Source organism: Artemia sp. Qi Xiang Cuo, chromosome 12 (assembly GCF_049724085.1).
Source record: "Artemia sp. Qi Xiang Cuo chromosome 12, ASM4972408v1, whole genome shotgun sequence".
NCBI lineage: Eukaryota > Metazoa > Arthropoda > Branchiopoda > Anostraca > Artemiidae > Artemia > Artemia sp. Qi Xiang Cuo.
The window spans coordinates 18,908,893-18,926,239 of NC_142805.1; the positions used below are offsets into that span (position 1 = coordinate 18,908,893).

The 17,347-nt window shown below is 38.9% G+C and overlaps 1 protein-coding gene across 1 annotated transcript in view; it reads left to right on the forward strand.

Annotated features, from left to right (window-relative positions):
- Nucleotides 1–17,347, forward strand: part of Zmynd8 (Zinc finger MYND-type containing 8) — an 86,216-nt gene that overhangs the window by 14,953 nt on the left and 53,916 nt on the right. The window lies entirely within an intron of this gene.

Genomic DNA, 17,347 nt, shown 5'->3' on the forward strand with positions numbered 1-17,347 from the left:
GGCACAGTTAAAGATAGGAATGGGGTCGCAATTAGCGATAAAGAAAAAACTAAAGAGAGAGGGGCCGAACATTTTGAGAATTTGCATAACCGAAAGAGAGTTGCAAAAAATATATAGAGGAAAATGAAAAAGTTTATGATACCTTGGATGCGAAAGAATATTTGTTTTGTGACGAGGAATTAGCGACAGTACTGAAAGGATTAGAGAATAATAAGGCTCCAGGTGCTGATAGGGTAGTAAATTAGTTTCTTAAATATGGTGGCTCTGAGGTTAGAAATAAGTTACTGAAGATTATGAATATGATTTTTGAAAAGGGGAAGAACCTAACGATTTTAGGAAAACTTTAATTAAACCACTTTTTAAGAGAGGTGATAAAAGTGAGTGTGGTAATTATCGAGGCATTAGTCTGGTCTCTGTAGGTAGTAAATTACTTAGTAATATGATACTTTTTAGACTGAGAGATGCCCTAGACAAAGTTTTAAGAGAAGAGCAGAGCGGTTTTAGAAAAGATAGAGGATGTGTCGACCAAATTTTCACTCTTAGGCTAATAATTGAGAAGTGCCTGAGTTTTCAAATACCTTTGGTCCAGTCCTCAGTTTTATAGATTATGAGCAAGCGTTCGATTCTGTTGATAGAATAGCTTTAGTAAAGGTTTTATCCTTGTATGGTATACCAGACAAATAAATTAAAGTGATTAGTGCTATGTGCGAGAATAACACTGCCGCGGTAAAGGTAGGAAATGAGATTAGCAGCTGGTTTTGTATTAAATCAGGAGCTAAGCAGGGTTGTATTCTATCCCCCTTTGTATGGATTATTTTGATGGACTTTGTATTAAGGAGCACAGGAAATGCAATGGGAGACCACGGAATAAAATTGGGAGGAAAAAGTCTCCTGGACTTAGATTATGCTGATGATTTAAGCATCCTAGAGGAAAGTTTGAGCAAAATGAATGAAGTCTTAGAGGTTGTGCGAGTTCAGGATGCTAGAATAGGTTTGAAAATTAATGTTAGGAAGACTAAGTCACAAAGGCTAGGAATAAGTGAAGATGAAAAGTTGACGTTAGGTAATGAAAAGATTGATCAGGTGGGCAGCTTCACTTACCTTGGTAGTATTATTAGTAAAGATGGTGGGAGCAGTGAAGATGTTAAATATAGAATAGCCAAGGCTCAGGGTTTTTTTTCACAGTTAAAAAAAAGTCTGGAAGAATAGGAAGATAAGTCTGCAAACCAAGATTAGAATACTAGAAGCTACAGTGATGACAGTGGTCAAATATGGCTCTGAAGCATGGACGCTCCGAAAAGCGGATGAAGATTTGCTAGATGTTTTACAGAGAAATCGCTTAAGGATTGCTCTGGGTACCCGGCTGACTGACCGTATTTCAAACAATAGGCTATACGAAAAATGTGGTTCAATACCGCTCTCTAGGGCTATAACGAAAGAAAGGTTGAGGTGGCTAGGGCACGTTGTGCGGATGAAGGATGACAGATTGCCGAAGATTGTTCTTTTCGGCCAACTATCTAGGGCTAAACGGAAAGCAGGTCGTCCCTGTCTGGGGTGGGAGGACGTCATAAAGAAAGATTTAAAAGAAATGGGAACTTCGTGGGCGGGTGTAAAAAGGGAGGCTTTGAATAGATTGGGGTGGAGGAGTGTGCGTAGCTGTGTTGGCCTCAGGCGGCTTGGTGCTGTGGTGAGTTGTTGTTAGTATTAGTAGTAGTAGTAGTTGAGGAGTGGGTTGAAGAAATAAAAATGCAGTACGTACATACTGCTACTACAAGTAGTAGTAGCAATACTACTGCTGCTGCTATTTGTACTGCTATTACTATGACTAGTGGTATTAATAATGTGGAACTTTTAGGGACTGTTGAGGGGGACATTGGGCTGAACCGAAAGACACTCAAGTGCATGAAAGGGTAACCATTTCACCGTTACTCTGAAAGGGTCATCTTATTTTAGTCTTGTGTTTGCTTTAAGGTTTGGTTTTTTATGTTTTTATTTGTATTATTCTGTACTGAGGTCGGTCAAGCGGAGGTCTTGACCGAAATATTTTCATAATTTTTTTTCACTGGCTATTATTGTCCTCGTTTTCTCTTCTTCGCGATTTTTTGTTTTGTCTACTTCACAACAGTCCACGCTTTTTGGAATTAAGCATCCCTGTCAAAATGTTCTGACATCCCTGTCGTGGGCTTAGGCAGCATATTGTGTAGCGGGGGGGGGGGGGGGCAGTCGATAGTGTGATGGAGGGGGAGATGAAGTTATGTCAGCATAGGCGTACTTAGCTTCTTGCCTAGGGGAGGGGGCAGTTGCTCCCTACCCATTATTTATGTATTTCTATAATTGCCTTTATATATAAATGTAAAGGCAATTTGGCCTATGATTAGCCTGAATGAAGGCATTTGTGAGGTCAAAAATATCACATGGATCGAAATATTGATTCTGCTTTTGCAAGTAAAGTGAAGGTCTAAAGGGGCAGCTGCCCCTCTGCCTCCCCCTCCCTACGCCCATGTTCCCTGTCCCCCTCTCCCACAACTTAGAATTTTGTTTATAATTATTGGTGACGCCAAGGTCATTCGAATTGACCAAAAGGAAACAAGAAATAAGTTTTTCTTGAATTGTGTTGGGGAAGATTCCCCTAGTCCTTCCATGAACCGTTTAGGCAGGACCTAAATTTAGGGACGGGGCAATTAAAAAGGGGAATTGGATGCAATAGATAATAAATTATTGAAAAACCGCAAAAAAATTCCCGGCTTTTATTTCTGAAAACAGACTCTAGTCCCCCCTCATTTGTCCTACTTCTCTCTTTACGACACTGTACTATTTCAAATGAATGCTCTGTAAATTTGCATAAAACTTTAAAGATAAAAATCATAAGAGAAACAGTAGAACTAGATGTGGTTTATAAGAAACAGTAAGTAGAATCATAAATATTAAAAAATAAAACCGAATATACCAATATATTTATGTAAAAAAAGGAACGTCAATTTCAGCTACTTTTGTAAATTGTAGTTTTGCCTTATAAGTTGAAACAGATAATTGGTGTGTTATTTTGAGTCCATACAAGACGTTAGGCTTCTTTTAAGTGCTTGTTGTAGTCAACTAAACAGCAATCCAGCTATAACAGATTTATATATTTTTTTTTTAGTTCAGCCTGAATTCAAAAGCAGACTTATGCAGGTGTACTAGTTTCCATGATGTCCATAGATGTTTCATTCTGACTTCTTTGCAGTTGATTTTAAAGTGTTTTTTTTTTTCATTCAAGCTTTAATTGTCCTGTATGATTTCTAGAAAACTTTTTTGGCTCTATTGTTGTACCATATAAATATTAAAATGCAGCTAAAGACTAAGGAGGTAAAAGAAATTCAAAGTACAATAATTGGGTAGTTAATTTATTGAGTATATAATAATGGTCAAAAAAGGCTCTTGAGTGTCTGTGCAAAAGAACTTCACCATTCTGATTGTGACATTTGGTTGTCAAGTTTTGGGTTTAAAACAGTTTCCATGGGAATTCTTGTTATTTCTATACCTGTTCTTGAGTTGTGCCACCATAGCTGCAGACTCCTGTAAGACCTTCAGGGGAGAGTTGGAGCATTCTTTCTTGAGGGGTAGGGGGGGGGGGGTTATGTGTGTAAAATTAAAAGTGCATTTTTGTCACTTACAATTTCTTTAATTATCTGGAGCAGTATAAGGGATTCACAGAATTATTTCTCCACCGTGTTCCACTTTTCGGTGTAACGAACTTTTAGCGATTACTATACACTAAAATGTATAATTTATAATTGAAAGTAAGCCTTCCCGTAGCCTTAACATTCTGATCTCTGATGGATTAAAAGAAAAAAAAATAGTTTATGCAAATTTTCATTTTTGGGGAAGAAAGTGGTAGCTAAAACTTCACAGAAAAAGTTCGAGACACTATTTTACTCAGGTAAAGTAAACCTTGATTTTGAGTAATCTCTGTCATGATTTAGTATTATTATCTCGGACACGAGACAATTCGAAAATTATCTTTTAGCTATTGAAAGTCGCACGATGATATACTAATTCGGTCAGGCTTGATTAAAATGAGAAAACTTGTGTCTAAGAGATGTCAAATACAAAGTCAAAAGTATACCTAGAACGCTAGAAATCCTTTGAGGTTTGGAATTCTTCAGTGTAAAATAAAACTCTTCCTTAACTAATATTGTTCATCTAACTCATGCCGGCTTAAGCGCTTCGTGTAGACTTGAGAAAATGTGTTAGTTCTCGTCCTGCACTGTTTCTGGGACCATTGCAGTTCCTGAGGCCAACATAATTTCAATGATTTAAAGAATTTGAAAATTGCAACTTGGAATGTTACAGCGTTAAAAAATAACTACTGTATTGGCGTTTTGACTGATGAATTTAGACGCTTCGAGCTGGGCTTATTAGGAGTTTCAGATACTTATATCCTGGGGGTAGGAAACATGAAATTAGGTGATATAAAATTTATTTACTCAGGAAAGAAGGACAGGGTACATTGACAGGGAGTAGGGTTCATGAGGAATAAAGAAGCTGCTAAGTCTTGTTTAGGCTGGGAAGTTATTAATAACAAAATACTCATTGCTCATTTTATGACAAAAAAGTGCAGGATATCAGTCATAGTAGTATATGCCCCTGTAGAACGGACTGACGGAGATAGTGACTGAGATTTATTTTACTTACAGCTGCAAGAACAAATAGACAGGGTCCCAAATAGACAGGTAGAAAAATGGTGTTTTTATTAGAAGATTTTAACGACGAGGTTAGTAGAAATTGGGATAGATGGTATTCTAGTTTATGTACGAGGGCTATTCAGAAACTAGGGATAGTTTCCTTCTGAGGCCGCTAGACACGCGGCGATCACGTATGTTTTGGTATGCGCGTGCTCGTCGCTTCAGTCGGCATCCAGCCGTGAGAACGAGAACATCTTCGCGCTGCCCTTTTTCCCAATATTCCAATTTAAAAAGTGTTCTGCAATTTCAAATCCCGCCAGTTGTGTAGTGTGGTCTGTAATACGGTTTTTGTTAGAGAAAAACCGACAGAAATTCATCGACAACTGTGCGAAGTGTATGGCAACGACGTAATGAATGAAAGTTCAGTGCGAAAATGGTGTATCCGGTTTAAAAATAGCCAAACCAACGAGAGGAGTGGACGCCCGAGCATTGTGACAGACAATCTTCTCGCCAAAGTTGATGAGAGGATTCGTGGGACTCATTCAAATGGGAGATTTTCCCACATCCACCCTACAGTCCCGACTTAGCACCGAGTGATTTTCGCTTGTTCTCGAAGATGAAGAAATGGCTAGCGACACAGCGTTTTGATGACGAATACGAGTTCCGGGCGTGCGTCACTGAGTGGCTGAGATCGCAGGCGGCGGATTTCTATGATGAAGGAATTTCGAAGCCTGTCCATCACTACGATAAGTGCCTTAATTTGTTTGGTGACTATGTAGAAAAGTAGCATTTTAGTCACTCTTTCAGATGTATATAATAAAATAGTTTTCCTGTACCTAGTTTTTGTTTTATAACAAAACGTTCCCTACTTTCTGAATAACCCTCGTAATTTCTTATTGAAAAAGAAAAAAGTAATGGCTACATAATGCTGCAATTTTGTAGGTATAACAATCTAGTTATAACCAATGCAGTATTTGGTCATAAAATGACCGTAAGTTAACATGGTATTCGCATGTTGGTAAGACAGCTAACCTTGTTGATTATGTTATTGTAAACTGAAGACTAGTAGGATCAATACAAGATACTGTGGTATATAGGAGTGCTGTTATAGATGTTAAAAGTAAAGATTACCATCTAGTAGTGTCTGGGGTTAATTTAAAGCTGAAATTTAGGAAGAGGAAGAGTAACCGCCTTCTGGGAAGCTGTAACGTTGTTAGTTTCCAATGCGAATTTGAGAGAAACTTTCCAGGAACAGTTGAATACTAAAGTGGAAAGTTCAAAAGTTGACAATGTACAAGATGGATGGAATAACGGGGCCACAATTAGTTATAAGAAAAGAGTTAAAGAGATATGGGCAGAACATTTTGAGAAGGTGAAGAACCGTGATAGAGTTATATGGAAAAGACATCGAAGATAATGAAAAAGTTTGTGACACTTTGGATGTAAGGGAAGATATATTTTGTGAGGAAGAATTAGTGACAGTACTAAAAGGATTAAAACGTAATAAGACCCCATGTGTTGATAGTTTGGTAAATGAGTTTCTTAAATATGATAAATGTGAGTTTAGAAATAAGTTAGTGAAGATTATGAATATTATTTTTGAAAAAGGAGAAGTACCTAGCGATTTTAGGAAAACTCTAATTAAACCCCCTGCATAAGAAAGGTGATAAGAGTGAATGTGGTTTTAGGAAGGGGGTGTTGGCCAAACTTTCACTCTAAGATTAATAATTGAGAAGTAACTGAGTCATCAAACATGCTTAGTCCTCAGTTTTATAGACTATGAGCAAGCGTTTGATTCAGCTGATAGAAGCTTTAGCAAAGGTCTTGTCCTTCAATGGTATACTAGACAAATATATTAAAGTGATAAGGGCTATGTAGGAGAATAGCATTGCTCAGGTTAAGATACGAAATGAGGTAAGCTGCTGGTTTCATATTCAAATTCAAATTCACTTTATTTTTCCCTTAATATTCTTGTTAACAACAAAAATAAAAGCGGAAGTCAAACAATTTAAAAACACTTACAAAATTAAATTATTCAAACTTGATTTATTTACAATTTTTCTGGGTCACCATTGTAGTGTTTTACGAAGTATGGACCAAATGACTTCAGGTAGCGCTCGGATGAGTGGATCGGTGGTCGATCCAGCTTTGCTGCGTTTTTCGTTATTTCTCTGAGCCTCGTAGAATGTTGAGTTTGGCGCGCCTAAAAATCCGGAAGTAGACCGCGGTGTGTTTCAGAGTCGAGGATTTTTCGACCAAAGTCCATGACCAGTGTGTGCCTTCTCTTTTTGAGGGACTCCAACTTCAGAACTTTGAGGCTCATCTCATAGTCAACGTAGCTAATCCCCAGTATTATTCTGCAGGCCCTTTTCTGCAATCCTTCCATTTTGTCGCTTTGATCTAAGGTCAATGCGCTGTGCCACGCTGGGCAGGCATATTTAGTGAGCAGTCTAATGCAGCATTTGTAGCATACAACAATGACCTCAGTTATCATCCCAAAGTGCCGAAGGTAGGCACAGGATCTAAACTGGAAGGTGGTCTTGGAGACGATTGATGATATGTGGGTATTCCATTTCAGATCGGCATCCAGGTGGACACCCAGGATCTTCACCGTTTTTACAGCCTTCGGCCCACCACATTGTGGGTCTGGAACTGGCCATTTAAGGAAATTAACCCTATATAAGACAGTTTTTTCCTGGCTGAGTGTAAGTTTCACTTAGTGTAGGTTTGCTTCATCCTCGATTTTTCGCATTACTGTTAGGATTGGGTATGGCTGTAGGTTCTGTCAGAGAAGTCTGAGGAGGAGGGTTGAGAGATCGTCAGCGAATTTGTAGCGGTCCATAATCTCGCGCAAAAGTTTGTCGATCACAATAAGGAAAGCTGAAGGGCCTAACTTTGACCCTTGTGCTGCACCGTAGGTCAGCTCCCTGATGTTTGATGTTTCGCCATTGGGAAGTTGTACTTTCTGTTCGCGGTTCGTCAGGAAACTGCCAACCATTCGCAAGACAATTTGTCTAAATCCAAGGTAAGGTGCTTCGTCAATAACAACTGAGTGGTCGAGTAAGTCGAATGCTTTCACGCAGTCCGCGATGATGCAGTTAATATAAGCACCATCAATCTCCAAATGTTCCAGGATGTTTCTGATGAGGCAGATCAGGTAATGCACAGAACTCTGACCTGTAAGTAAGCTGTACTGCCGAGGATCAAGCTTTTCACTGATATCTTCGAAAAGCCCTTTGAAGACAATTCCTTCCAGGACTCTTGAGAAAATCGATGCCTCTGAAATGGGTCTTAAGTCATTTGCAGATTCGACGGATGATTTTTTCGGTATAGCAATGACCACAGCAGTTTTGAATCGTGTCGGGAAGGTGCCCTCACTCAGGCATTGGTTTACTACGGCAGTACACGGTACCGCAAGCTCGTTGCTGCATGCTTTGATCAGTTTGATCGGCAGTTCTCCAGAAAATGAGGCCTTGGATGTGTCCAGTTTTAAGAAAGCGGTCTGAATGGTTTCTGCTTCAATGACAGGGATTTCAGTAATGCTAATGAAGGTCGGGAAGTGATGTAAGACCAGGGTATTTTGTACAGATTGTAGCAAAGTGGTCGTTAATCGCGTTAGCGGTAAGTTTCTCCCCTTTTTCGTTTCTTAGTTCAACGTTTTTCTGCTTTCGGCCAAAAATGTTCTGACCCGTGCTATGAAACTTTTTAGAATCAGGATATAGAAGCTTTTGTACAGTAAAGCGGCCGTGCTGCTTCCTTGCATACTTTATCTTTCTCACCACTATATTTTGCAACTTGTTGGACTCTGCTCTGTTAGAGTTGTACAAGTTATCCCGACTTAGGATAAGCTCTTTTATATATGGCGTGATCCAGGGTTTCGTTTAATTTCCTACTACCCGTTTCTTTTCTGGAAAATGCTCTTCGAACATTTTCTGAAGTTTGTCGCAGAAGGTATTTGTCATGTCTTCAGCGGACGGTAGTCTGTAAATAGGGGTCCAGTTCTGCCTGATATTAAATCAGGAGTTGTGGAGGGTTGTGTTCTATCCCCATTTATATGGATCGTTTTGATGGACTTTATTTTAAGGAACACAGGAGAACATGGAAACAAATTGGGAGGCAAAAGTCTCCTGGATTTAGATCATGCTGATGATTTAAGCATACTAGATGAAGATGGTAGCAAAATGAATAAATTTTTAGAGGTTTTGCGAGTTCAGGATGCGAGAATAGGTTTGAAAATTAATGTTCAGAAGACTTGTCATTTCTAAGGATAGGAATGACTATCGCTAAGGCTAGGAATAAATGAAGATCAAAAGGTGACGTTGGGTAACGAGAAAATGGATCAAGTGGACAGGTACACTTACATAGGTGGTATTGCTATTAAAGACGGTGGATGCAGTAAAGATGTTAAAAGTAGAATGGCCAAGGCCCAGGGTATTTTTCACAGTTGAAAAAAAGTTTGGAATATTAGGAAGATAAGTTTGCATACCAAGATTAGAATATTGGAAGCTACAGTGATAATAGTGGTGATAAATGGTTCTCAAGCATGGGTGCTCCGAAAAACGGAGGAAGATTTGCTAGATGTTTTCCAGAGAAATTTGCGAAGGGTTGTTTTTGGTACCAGGCTGACTGACTGTATCCCGAACAGCAGGCTGTACGAAAAGCGTGGTTCAGTCCCGCTTTCCAGGACTATAAAGACAGCAAGATTGAAGTGGCTAGAGCAAGTTCTGCAGATGAAGGATGACAGATTGCCAAAGATTGTCTTTTTCGTTCAATCGTCTAGGGCCAAACGAAAAGCAGATTGTCCCCTGTTGGGAAGGGAGGATTTTAGGAAAGATTTAAGGAAAATGGGAACTTCCTGGGAAGGTGTAATGAGGGAGGCGTTGAATAGATTGAAATGGAGGAGGACCGTGTGTAGCGGTTTTAGACTCAGGCGGCTTGGTGCTACAATGAGTTGTTAGTAGTAGTAGTAATTTATGCAACTCACTGTGTATCTTCTGCATAGCTACGTCTTATTATGCTATCTACATTGGAGGTTACCTCCTGTACAGCCTTCCTGCAATCATGTGACTGATATACACAACACCCCCAAGTGGTTGACTCCTTGACTTATCCTGAATGAAGCACTATTGTACGAAATGATTTCTAAGAAAACATGGAAGGGTAATCTTACCAATGTATGCAGATCTTCCCATCTATGGATTTATTGAATTTGTTTAATTCGCCTGGTTTATATTTAATTCGATATCTTGATCAGTATATATTGATCAGTACTACCTTTCTATTCAGTGTTAGGTTTATCTTGAACTTGATAAATGTGATGTGGCCATGATGTTTAGGCACAGTTTTTGTTGAATTCGATTAATACCATAAAGTTAAGGACATTGTTCTTGTTGAATTGGTTGATACCATCTCTCTATACAGGTTTCGGCGGATTTTGTTTCAATTTGATTAATAAATTGTTAGAGATGGAATAATAATATCATCCCATAAAGCTTTATGCAAGATTTTTGTCTAATTTAGCTAATGAATTGATTGAAATTGGTGAACTAATAAATTGATTGAGATCGGTCAATACCGATTTCCATGCAATTTCAGTTTGGCTCTTGTTAGGTTTGAAAAAGATTCAAACACTTAAAACTTGAGTTTTACTCGATGTCTGATTTTAAACTCGATTTTCGTTGTCTGCTCAAGCCATATTATGATCATACATAAATCGTTATTATTATAAAGGATCTATAAGGATTCCCAACGTTTGAAACCACTTTTATATTATTTTTTTGAAAATAGCTGTTTTAGTTTTTTTTTTCTTTATAGGATGTTTAGTTTTTTTATTTGCTCTCTTATTTAAAATGCGAATTCTTGAAATTCCTATGAGTAAGTCAGTAAATGTGGTTACATAGAAATAGTATCTTATGATCTACTAATAAATACTATAAAATTATTTGCATGGGATTTGCTATCGCTTTAAAACCTTTGTAAAGTGTTGGATTTTTTTTTTGAAAAATAATTGTCTTTTGTTCAAAAATAATCACATAAGAAATATTTTATAATTGAGTTGTCGTGTTTTCAAATGTGACTTTTTGATTTAGTTATTGTTAAACTTGCTTATTGATCTATACCATCATTTTCCATTATAGCTACTTCTTGTCGAACTTGATTGGTTTTCGTATTTAATTTGTCATTCTTGAGGCATCTTGCTAGAACGCTTACTACGCGTTTTTTCTTAGAATTTTAACAAAGTCATGCAACATGACTATTTTGTGACAATTAAGCGTCAATAAGTTTGGTACCCGAATCAGAACAGTTGCCTGAAGCTTCATTTGAAATTTGGAGACGGCTGCAATTTTGAGCCACAGTAAAAGAAAAAGTGATGAGTGATCCAGCATATTCAAAATAGAGCAGTGCGTGCAGCAACCTCTGGCAACACGAAAGCTAAAACCCTACAGCTGGAACGGAGCCCTACTCCAGGAACGTTTCGATGTGGCGTCCATGTCGGTTTTCTATAAGTACTTGTATAACCCTCCATCGCAGGAGCTATCGAAGCTCGTTCTTGATAAAGCAAAGCCCTTGCTTTGTCACCGTTGGATAAGATACTTGACTCGTTTAACTTAAGTCCCATCCGTCCTCAAAGATTATTTTGGGGCTCCTTCTTTCATCAAGCTGTTGATGTAACCCCTCTATAAGCTATTATCTTCCATTACACTGAGTAGATGGGGCATGCATCAAAAAGCTATCTCAACATCTCTTTGAAGGGTGTCAAAGGTGTGACAAGGTTGATGTGTGACAAGGGTGTCAAGAATTAACCAAATTGATATTTTTATTTAAAAAAGGGTAAAAGAGAGAAATAACAGAATGAGGGCACCAGAAGAATCTTGGGGGGGGGGGGGGAGGTTCCAAACAGTTTGTTACCGAACTGAAAGTAAGGAGCGACCCGGCTCAATAGTAACCGAAGCTCTAAAAAGCGGAATTTTGACATCAATATTTCATGAAGTTTAGTGTTACCCATCAAAACTTACGAGCCTGAGAAAATTTGCCTGATTCTTGAAATAGGGGGTAAACACCCCCTAAAAGTCAAGGAATCTTAATGAAATCACACTATCAGATTCAGCGCATTAGAGAACCCCGCTGTAGAAGTTTCAAGCTCCTATATACAAAATGTGGAATTTTCAGTGTTTCACAAACAGTGATAGAAATTCACAAAAAATACCACATATTTTGGTCACATATGCAGTGACCGTCATCAGTAGTAAGACTGTTTTACTACTAATGATGGTCACTGCATATGTGACCGAAATATCTGGTATTTTTTATGAATTTCTATCACTGTTTGTGAAACACTGTCTATTAAAATAGACAGTGTTTTATTCAGTGTTATAGTAAGACTGTTTTACTACTAATGATGGTCACTGCATATGTGACCGAAATATCTGGTATTTTTTATGAATTTCTATCACTGTTTGTGAAACACTGTCTATTAAAATAGACAGTGTTTTATTCAGCGTTTAAAATCAATGTGTGTGTGTGTATATATATCGGTGCATCCAAAAAGTTACGAGACTTACTATATAAAGAGGAATTTATTCATCCAATTTTAATATCGCCTCAAAATTTTTCAAAATAGTTCACTTGGGTGTCGATGCACTGCTGCCAGCGCAATATCCATGGTTCATAGGCTCCTTTGAAGTCTGCTTCCAAAATGCCTTTTAAAGAGTTGGTTACAGCCTTCTGGATGGCGGCAATGTCATCTAAACGCCGACCTTTCAGGGCGGTTTTCAATTTGGGGAACAGAAAAAAGTCTGCCGGGTTTAAATCAGGGCTATATGGAGGTTGTGGTCAAGTTGAAAACCCTATCCAGGCCAGGTATGACATCACATGGAAGGTGGTGTGGCGTGGAGCGTTGTCGTGGTGGAGCTTCCATTGATTGGCAATCTCTGGTTGTCTCCTCTTCACGTTTCAGTGCAGTCGCACAAGGATGTCTTTGTAGAAAGCAGCGTTGACAGTTTGTCCTTGGGGCACAAACTCACTGTGTACCACCCTGTGGTTGTTGAAAAAGACAATGAACATGGTCTTCACCTTTGACTTTGCCATTCTTGCCTTCTTGGGGCACGGAGACTCCTTTGTGTGCCACTCGGAACTCTGGCGTTTGGTCTCGGGGTCGTATTGGAAAACCCATGTTTTGTCGCCTGTTATTATGGCATCTAAAAAGTCTGCTTCATCTTCCACAACCTCCACCATTTCACGGCACAGGTCAATTCATTATTGTTTCAATTCACAGGTCAATTCATAGCTGTTCGGCACAGGTCAATTCATTGTTGTTCGGCACAGGTCAATTCATTGTTGTTTCTGTTCATTACTCAGCATTTTTGGCACCAATTTTGCACAAACTTTTCTCATGTTGAAATTTCTCATATGGAATTTGCCCATTCCTTACGTATAGTATTTGCTATTAGGAAGTATACAGACTTTTTAAGGGAGGGATTTTGTGCCTGGGGTGGATTTCCATAGCGAGAATTTTCCTTGGGGAGGGAAATATCAGTGGGGAAGATTTGACAGAATTCCTATACAAAATTCTTTTTAGTTGTCTTACTTTCTCTTTGCCAGCTCAATTTTGCATGTCCAGATGTTCCGAGGAATATTTTTCTCGGAATTCCGTTTTTGGATTTCCGGAAAAACATTTCCACGGAAGAGGAGATTTCCGGAGTGATCGAGAAAACGAGAGTCGTTTTTCAAATGAAAGTATGCTAAGGAGATTTTTTCAGGCTGAATCGTCCGCAAGAAATTTTACGGGGGGGGGATTTTCAGCATAGATGGAACTGTCTGAAGGGAATTTTACGGTGGGGGGGATTTTACGTAGACGGAAATTTCCCGTGAGGGGGAATGTTTCATAGAGAAAGTGCTAAAAGCTTTAGTGTAAAGAGCAAGGTATTGAGGAGGGGGAACCGCTTCTTATACGGAATAATTGGTGCACTGTAACTAAAATTCTAGTGCTAAGTTTAAACGCAAGAGGTTTGGCGACATCTGTGAAAGATTTCCCCTTTTTTCAGCTTAAAAATCATTCAAGAAATCTCATAAGGTTTTATTTAGAGAAAAAAGATGTAAAACTCTCAAGACGTTCCTCATCTGGGGAACCGCTTGGAGGGCAGGTGGCTTTTGTCCACCGTGTGTCCTCTTGCCTTTTTTAATTTTGAAATATTGTTTTTATGTTTTCATTGAAAAATAGCCCCCTCCCCCACACTTTTCTGAAAGACACCTTTTATGTATCTTCATTGAAAGAATAGAAAATGATCTGGAAAAAAAATTTCAAGTTGAAAATAGTAACAAATTCTTAAAAAATTCAAAAACCTCTGCTTCTGAGCCTAGCATAAAATCTTCAGTTCTCTCTCCCTCTCCCTCTCTTTCTATATATATATATATATATATATATATATATATATATATATATATATATATATATATATATATATATATATATATATATATATATATATATATATATATATATATATATATATATATATATATATATATATATATATATATATATATATATATATATATATATATATATATATATACATGGGTGCCCATAAGCTGAATTTTAGAGGGAGGGGGCTTACCTGGACTTCCAATGCTATATATTAGAAATCTCAAAGCAAAAATATAGAAATATTAGGCAAAGTCATTCAGCCTGGTGGGAGGATGGGGGGATGGCACCCCCTGGCTCACGCCATTGAGCCACGTCACAAACTAATTAACCAGGACCTGAACTCCCGAGAGAAAAAAGGAGTTTGATGAGAAATTAGGAGTTTGATGATAGTATCAATTGGACTTACCGAGATGCTCCCATAGTGGTGGAAAAAGTTATTGTCTAATGTGTAATTTGGCTAATTATTGATGTTACGTAAGCGGTCACGTATAAAAAGGATCTTAGACGTGTCATTGGTTGCACCTGAAAACTCCACGGTGACTGCAAAAAAAGTGATTGAAGAGAAGCAAGATCTTAAAGTTGGATTACTCAAAATTTTCTAAATACCCTTGGTTCCTATCTCCAATTGGTGGAAGTAATAATTGTCTAAAATCCTGTATGCTGTTGATCTTTTGTGTTTTGATGTTTATATCTAAGAACAGTGCTGAGTGACAAAACCTAAAATAAAAAAGGCCCTGGATCAGAGAGTTAGATCTAAGCAGCTTGATTAGGAAAAGACGCACAATAGATAGAATTCTTCTTTTTTAAGATTGTATGTTGGTCATGTTAAGAAGTTCTCTTTGATGGAACATCTTATATACTTCTGATGTAGATCAAAGTTTAGAAATGTTTAGTTTTTTCCAATCATGGAAATAATGCAGCTTGATCACTATTTTATTTGGATAAAGTAAATGGAAATTGTATAAGCATAGTTCTAGATTATAGTTTTAAAAAAAGATTATTTAGTCGTGTAGTATATCTTTTACGAACATAATGTATTTCTTAAATGGCTTCGTTGACCTGACATGAGTAGAGGAGGGGGTACCAGCGCCACGCACCCCTGCTGCCACCTATAACTTTTTTTACATAATTTATTCAAGGATTATCGATCGAGTCTAATGGGGGTGTCAAGGTCAATCGATCAGTTGTTGTTTGGCCACGTGCGAATGACACGAGGGGTGATTTACATAATCGATGGGGGACATAATTTATTCAAGGATTATCGATCGAGTCTAATGTGTGTGTGTCAAGGTCAATCGATCTGTTGTTGTTTGGCCACGTGCGAATGACATGAGGGATGATTTACATAATCGGCGGGGGAATTATTGATTCACGAGCATAGCACCTGTGAACTTGATTTACATAATCGCTAGGGGAAATTATTGATTCACGAAGGGGAGAATTAGAAAACATTAAGGCTTCTTTAATCTTAGGTCTGAGGAAGGGGGAATTAAGAAACAAACATGGCTTCATTGTTGTTTGGTTATCTTAACCTGGGAAATAGCACCTGTGAACATGATTTACATAATCGCTAGGGGAAATTATTGATTCACGAAGGGGAGAATTAGAAAACATAAAAGCTTCTTTAATCTTAGGTCTGAGGGATAAACGTTCTTTAGGTCAGAGAGAAAAATTAATATTCTATTTTCAAATAGTGCTTCATTGATCTTTAGTGTCAGGAATCATAATTAACATCACTTGTTATCTTGGAATTATGCGGGAGTCTAAAGAGATAGAAATTCTATTTTTAAATACGGCTTCACGGAGCTTTAAGTCGGAGAGGTAAATTGATATTCTAACGAAACCCTAATAGTTTAGCTAGGAAAATTTATGAGATGAAGAGATTAACGCAGGAAAGGGTTTCTTAGAAATTTGAAATGCGTTAGCGCAGAGATGCCATACAAAAGGAACACGCTGAAATTACGTTTAGGGATTATTTGGGCGAAACGGTTTTATCCATTTTATGGGATTATTTCGGCGAAACCGTTAGAGACATTTTGAAAGAAGATTTTAGGAAATGGTTTTAGAAGAGAATTTGAGTGTGGTCGTTATAATACACAAGTTCCATTTGAACAGTGTTGTGAGGTCCTCTACCCCAACCCCAAAGGGTTCCAATCCTCCTACCCCAACCCCGAAGGAAGCCCCCGGTCCTCAAAGGTCCACCGGGCTCCCAAAGGACCTCCACCGGTCCCCAAATGTCCCCCAGGCCCCCAACTGCCCCACCCCGACACACAAAGGTCCCCCAAGCTCCCAAAGGGCCACTGGCGCCCCCAAAGGCCCACCCCAGACCCACAACGGCCATCCCCGGGCCCCCCAAAGGCCCATCGAGTTCCCAAAAGACCAACAGGGTCCCAAAGGCCCTCCACCGGGCCCCAATTGTCCCCCCGGCGGCCAACAGGCTCCCGGCCCCCCAAAGGCCCGCCCCCGGCCCCCAAAGGTCCACCGGGCTCCCAAAGGACCAATCGGTCCTCAAGTGCCCACCAGACCCCCACAGGCCCACCCCGACCCCCAAATGCCATCCCCGGACCCCCAAAGCCCATCCCCCGGTCCCCAAAGGTCCCCCCGAGCTCCCAACGGACCACCGACCCTCAAGGGACCCACAGACCCTCAAACGCTCTCCCCGAGCACCCGTCTTTCGTTGATGTGTGTTGTCTGAAACCTATGATTTGGGATTTGTAGTTTGCTACTTCAGGCTTTTCTGAGCTAGGGTTTCATAGTATTTCAAAGGTGAATGTTGTCTGAAACCAATAGTTTGGGATGAGTAGTTTGCTATTTCAGACTTTTATGAGTTAGGTTTCTTAGCGTGTCGTTGATGTGTGTTGAGTGAAACATATGATTTGGGATATGGAGATTGCTATTTTTTACTGTTCTGAGATTGATTTATTAGTCATTAATAGGTGTGTGGTGTCTGAAACATATGATTTGGGATGTGTAGTTTGCTATTTTCGACTTTTCTGAGCTGGATTTCTTAGCCTTTCATAGGTATGCGTTGTCAGAAAATTATGATTTGGGATGTATAGTTTGCTATTTCAGTCTTTTCTGAGCTAAGCTTTTCTAGTATTTCATAGGTGAATGTTGACTGAAACCAATAGTTTGGGGTGAATAGTTTGCTATTTTTGACTTTTCTGAGCTAGGTTTCTTAGTCTTTCGTTGGTGTGTGTTGACTGAAACCTATGATTTGGGATATGTACTTTGCTATTTTTGACTTTTCATAACC